Genomic DNA, 6,085 nt, shown 5'->3' with positions numbered 1-6,085 from the left:
CTCCACACCACTTTGACTCCCTCCTGTATATTGCCGTCATCACCTTTGCGTCCAATCATTAGCCATGGGCCACCTGGCCGTGACCACCAAGCTGTTGTTCAACTCTAGGCCACATCCTGGCCACCATGGAAGCCCAACACTAGTCATCCGCTGCACGAAACCAAACTATCCAGAACAAAACTACGGTGAAGCCCTCTAGCAATGCCATTACACATACACCACACGCAAACGCGTATGACCACCACCACCATGTCGCACTCTCCTCCCTCTCAGCCACCGTGCAAGGTCAAGAGCCTCCACAACACTGCCCTATGCCACTGTCGCCCAACCATTGAAAACCACCAACGAAACACTTTGTTTTACTACATCGAAACAGAAAATTTTTCCCCCCACCATAAGCCATGACCCAGCCACCTCATGGCATCAACCCCCTCCACCTCGTCACCATATGCACAGAAAACACTACTGGACACTTCACACTGTCCCAAGTTGTAACACCCCGCTCCTTCCTTTTTACGTACGCTCATTCTTTCTGACGTAAGCAAATTTTGAGGATGAAAATTATGTAATAGCCTGCCCCTTCTCTCTAAGGACTGCGAGCCTCATTATGCATGTCGAACCCCGATGGCATGTTTTCAAAGATACTATGTGATTTGTAAAGTACGTCCAGTGTTTTAAATGCACTGAAAAAATTTATATGGAGTATTTCTAGTGTTATTGAACTAAATTTGATTTTAAATAAGACAATTATAATATTTTTGAAGAGCTCCAAAAATATTATAATTGTCAGAAATTATTTTAATATCATTTATTAAAATGATTCCGGTTATTTAAAATATTATGTGATTTAAAATTATGTTTAAAACTCTAATTAAATTAAATGATTTTACTCTTTAAAGATATTAAATAAGACTTCATCATTTTATTAATGATAAATGAATATTATTTTATAAACTAAAGTTTAGTTTAAATCAGTGTTTTAATTCCCTATCGCTCGATCATTTTGAAGATCCCAAGATGAAGGGATTATAATTAAAACCCAGACCCTCTCTCTTTCTGCCTCACTTTTCCCTCCTCTCTCTCTCTCTCCTTCCGTTCTCCCTCTCACCCAATTCTTCCTTCCTCTAGCCTGGCACTACTGTGCGCCGCCCGGTCTCACCTCCACCACCAATAGCCACCTCTCACGTCGGCGACCTCCCACTGACAAACCCAGCTCCCACCTCGTAGCCATCCTCTCCCACGCACGCACGCAGCCTCTCACACACGGCTTCACAGTGCGCAGCCCCTTTCCACCACCGTATGCGTCCACCCACGGCCGCCGAGCACCCTAAGCCTCCCCCCTTCCTCCTCCCCTTGGCCCGAAGCCCATAGCCCCTTCCTCAGCCGCACGGAGCTCCTTCGACGCATGGGTTCTCCATACCCATGACGGAGCTCTGCCCCCCACGACCACTGCACCACCACCAAGAGCTTCCCCTTCCACTAGCGACCTCCCCTAGCCACTGCCAGGTCCAGCCGAGCCACCTAGCTTCCTCACTCTCCCACGGGCTCTCCCTCATGCGCAGCTTAGATCTGCCGCCTCCAGTGGCCATGCCGCCACTCCATCGCCACCATGCCCCTCCACAGCACCTCCTAAGCCCTTCCATAGCCAGCCATAGTTCCCAATAGTCCCTAGCTTCACGCGAATCCTCACCCTCACGGGTGCACTATACATGGCTAGATCCGCCTTGCTCCTCCACCCCAACCACCATGAAGGTCACCCTCATCCTCCATTGGCCTTCCCTAGCCTAGTCCTAGGCCCAAACCGCCATTTTATGTGGTGGACAACCATTGTGCGTGGCTAACCGCTGCTGTACATGGCTAGATAAGCCGTGTTCTGCCCTCTCACCTCTACCACGAGGCCACCATGAGCCCTCCCAAGACCAAACTTAGCTATCCAAATGTCCAAACAGCCACTGTACGTGGGTTAGCGACCACGTACAACCTTTCCAATGTCATCAACTACGATGATCAACGAGCAACGCACGGGTTAGCCCATCGATAGTATAACCCTCTATCCCTCGTATTTATGTTAGATGTTAATTAGTGGATTAGGTTGTGGACTGTGCTGTTAGTATTGTGGAGTTGCTATATTGTGATGTGCTGTGGATTGTGATGTGTAGTGTGGTTGTGGAATATGTGCTGTAATAGTAGCATGGCATCATGTGGATTGGGAAGAGAGTGTGTACTCTCGTGGCGTAGTGTGGGATAAGGAGAGTATATGTAAAATATACCCTCTTGGCATAATGTGGAATGGGAATAGTACACGTGGAGTGTACTCTGTGTGGCGTAGCATATATGAAGGGAGTACAAGCGGATTGTACTCCATGTGATGGAGTGATGCACCATATGGCGTATATGCCATATTGGTGATGTGGCGTAGCGTGTGAGAAGGAGTACACGTGAAGTGTACTCCAAGAAGTGCAGCGACACACCGTGTGGCGTGTCGTAGAGATAAAGATAATTGTGTGGTCGATGGGCATGTAGTGTGATGAGTAGTGTCGGGAACTGTGGAACAATGTCCCGAAATAGTTATGGTGTAGCCTGGAGTTTGAGGTGACAGGTGTCACCGTAATTGACTTATGGCTAGGAGTATAGGTGAAGTAGAAGAACAAGTGTAAGAGTGCGCAACGGAAACATGACTGGAGAATGTCACGAAGTGACATGGTTATTAGCAATCGTGCTTATGATAGGTGAGGAGTTAGCGTAGGAATGACATAGTAGGGATTGTGACGAGATGTCACAATGTGATAGGAGTACGTGATGAATCGTACTCGTAATGAGTTAGGAGTTGGCTTAGAAATGGCGTAACAGAATGTCAGGTGACTTGACATGGTCACGGTGTAGCTTGAGAGTAATCTCGAGCTATATGACATGACGTAAGGCATGGTTGTGAACGGAGTCTTGTCGTGTTAAGTGTTGGGATGAACTATAAAAAGGGACAGATAGTATGAAGAGTCATGCTAGCCTAGTTAAGAGAAGATTGGTATTGGAATATGGTGCTTGTTTACACAAGCAGGTGATCAACGTGTTATATGTTGGTCTTAAGTGATAAGGCAGTAAGGTACGTGTGTAATATGGTTAGACACATGTGCCAAATGGATTCACCATATGTAATGGGTTATCCGTCCAAAGCATGGTTACATGGTGCTTAAGTCTCGAAGTCGGCTTAGAGCCTTGTGGCGTGTATGGATGGGAATGAGGATTTAGTGTGAGATAATGTGCATGAAGATAGTGACGGGTGTATTGTCTAGGATTGGAATGCGTCATTCCACCGATTGGAATCATGCGTCGGAATGTGGTTAGTAAGAAGAGTAAGACGAAAGTTTTAGTGTCTTAATCCATGAGTTCACCTTAGGGGATGAGCACTCAAAGTAGAACGTCGAGTTTGGAAGAGGTAGTGACCGTAAACGAACCCCGAAGGTTTTAGCATAGTAAAGGGCACATAAGGGCATGGGATCAAAGGAGAGTGTTCCAATTGGAGTGTGTAGCTTTATTTATAATTTAAGTTGCTTATGCATTAGATAGAGAATGATGTCAAGGTTATGCGTATACATGTAGATTGCCATCTGACACGCACATGAATGGACTGCATAATATGAAAGTAGCATGGAGTTCAAGTAAGTATTACGTTCATACTCTTCTAGCATTCTCTAAAATACAAGAATCTAAAATGAAACGCTTTTCCCTTGCTAAACAACACGAAAGATGTTTTACGAAAAACATGCTAAGTATAAGTGTTTAAATGTATACGTATGTATGGCCCCTCCTTGGCAGCCCCTTTTTAAGCACCAAAAGTATTAATTGTACGTATGTGAATGGATGACTATACGTTGTACCTATTGTATGTATTTTTCACAAAAAGAAATATCGAGACTTGTGCCTCGAGCTTTAACTGATGCTTTGATTGACGCGAAAAAAGTGTTCTAAAATGGTCCTTATGAACTGATGTTAAAATGTCCATATGAACTGATGCTTTATGGATGTCACGAAAGATAATGTTTAAGCCCATACTTTTAAATTACGTTTTCCATGAATGAACTGTTAAATGAAAGATAGAGCTGAAATGAACTGAAAGAAAGGATTGAATGTTTAATGTATGAAAATACGTAACGACTATATGAATGAATGGAAAGGGTACCAATGAATGGTCAGATTGCAATGCCGGGTAAGTAGTACTGGTAGTGCACCCAGCGTTGCCCCTGACTAAAAAGGGATTCCCAACTCATGGCCACGGGCGGAGTCCGAGTCTAAAAGAAGACCACTAACCCTAACACACAGGGCATAACAGTGTGTACCAGCTAATGAAAGTGATAAGAAAGAACGTATAAATGCATGAATGCATCGCACTCTTGAAGAAATGAAGGCACTGACAGGAGATATGTTTTACGAAGAGAAGACCCTTTTAAAGAAAAATCTCATCCAGTGATGTTTTCAAACGAACGCACGTATGCATGTATGCATATACGTATAGTATGTACGGAATGATGAATGCATGAATGAAGACCTAATTTATTATATTTTAATTGTATGAAGTAATGCTTACGAGTCATCGACTCATTTTAGTTTTTATGCATGCCCCTCCCCCCACAGGAAGTGAATGAGAAGTATGTCTCAGGACGGACATAACCCATGGGAAGAACACGAAAGTCTAGGCATGAGAGTTTTAATTGCATGAGAGGCCTTTTATTTTATTGTAAGATTAACGTTTTCCGCTGTAAACCTCTTTTATACTCAAAATACATTTTATTTTATAACATAGAGTCTCATACCCTGGGTATGGAAGTAAAAAGTTTTAAATTGAACGGTAATTCCCGTCGTCTTTTCTAAAATCATTTTATAAAAAGTCCCACCACAAGGACGGGAGTTACACAAGCCATTGCTCTCTCTCGGTAAGCCCACTCAAATCCTCCCCACGGTCTCCTCTTCGTCTCTCCCTATTTCCCTTGGATTCTCTCTCTCTCTCTCTCTCTCTCTCAGTGCGTAGTCGCCCAACTCGCTGGAGTATGCACCGTAGTTGCCCAAGCCCATCGTGGCTCCTTCTCTCTCGGTGAGTTTAGTGCTGTCATGGGTTATGTTTTGTATTTTCAGAAGTTTATTTTTGCAACGTACTCATCAAAGAACCCATGCATTATATGAGTATGTTCCAAAATACCCTTGGTTATATGTTGGGCTTGGTTTTAAGTACAAGTATTATTACAGAAGATAGTTAGGTTTTTAAAGGATATTCCTTTTATTGTATTATCTAGTATTAAATTTTATAGTTTGATTTCAATAGTAAATAAGTTAGAATTTAATATCTTAGTCGAAGATATTAAGTGGACATTGAAATTTGAAAAGTAATGGTATTTTAGGAGTATGACAATTTTATGTTTTGAAGAATTAAAATAGGTTAATTTGGGATTTCGGGTTTAAATATCGAAATACGTATTGGTTTGAAAATTTACAAAAATTGCTTGATTATTTTATAGGTGACGAATAATTTTGTTCGGCATTATTGAGGAAAATTTTTAAAAAGTTAAGAAGTTCAGATAAGTGAGGTCCTATACTTGACTTTGCATAAAAAGAAAAAGAAACGAGATTGATTTTGAAAATATGCATGTTTGTTTTGAAAATAAATCTAAAAACAACCTCAGATATGTATTTTGCATATGCATGAAAGCTGTATAAAAGAAAATATTTTCTGTCATGATTGGTATAAATATGAGCTAATTTTGTGCATTCTATTTTTGAATTATGCAAAAAGAGCGAATATGAAATTTATGAAAATTTGTGCATGTGATGCGAAAATGTTCTGAAACTATTTTTAAATATGTAAAAAGATCTAAATTTGTTCAGTACTATATTTGGATATTTTGTAGCATCTGAAAACCTTGGCATGAGATTCTGATTCTATATTCTGATTAAGTCTAATTATGATGTTCTATTCATCTTCCATTACAGCCTAGCCACAGGTGATAATAGGGGCATACGACCTAACTACAGTTTATAATAGTGGATATGTTTCAACCACAGATAATTATGGATACGGCCCAACCAAGGGTTATAA

Source organism: Juglans microcarpa x Juglans regia, chromosome 7D (assembly GCF_004785595.1).
Source record: "Juglans microcarpa x Juglans regia isolate MS1-56 chromosome 7D, Jm3101_v1.0, whole genome shotgun sequence".
Lineage (NCBI taxonomy): Eukaryota > Viridiplantae > Streptophyta > Magnoliopsida > Fagales > Juglandaceae > Juglans > Juglans microcarpa x Juglans regia.
The sequence above is the reverse complement of the archived record's forward strand: the minus strand, read 5'-3'. Positions refer to the sequence as shown.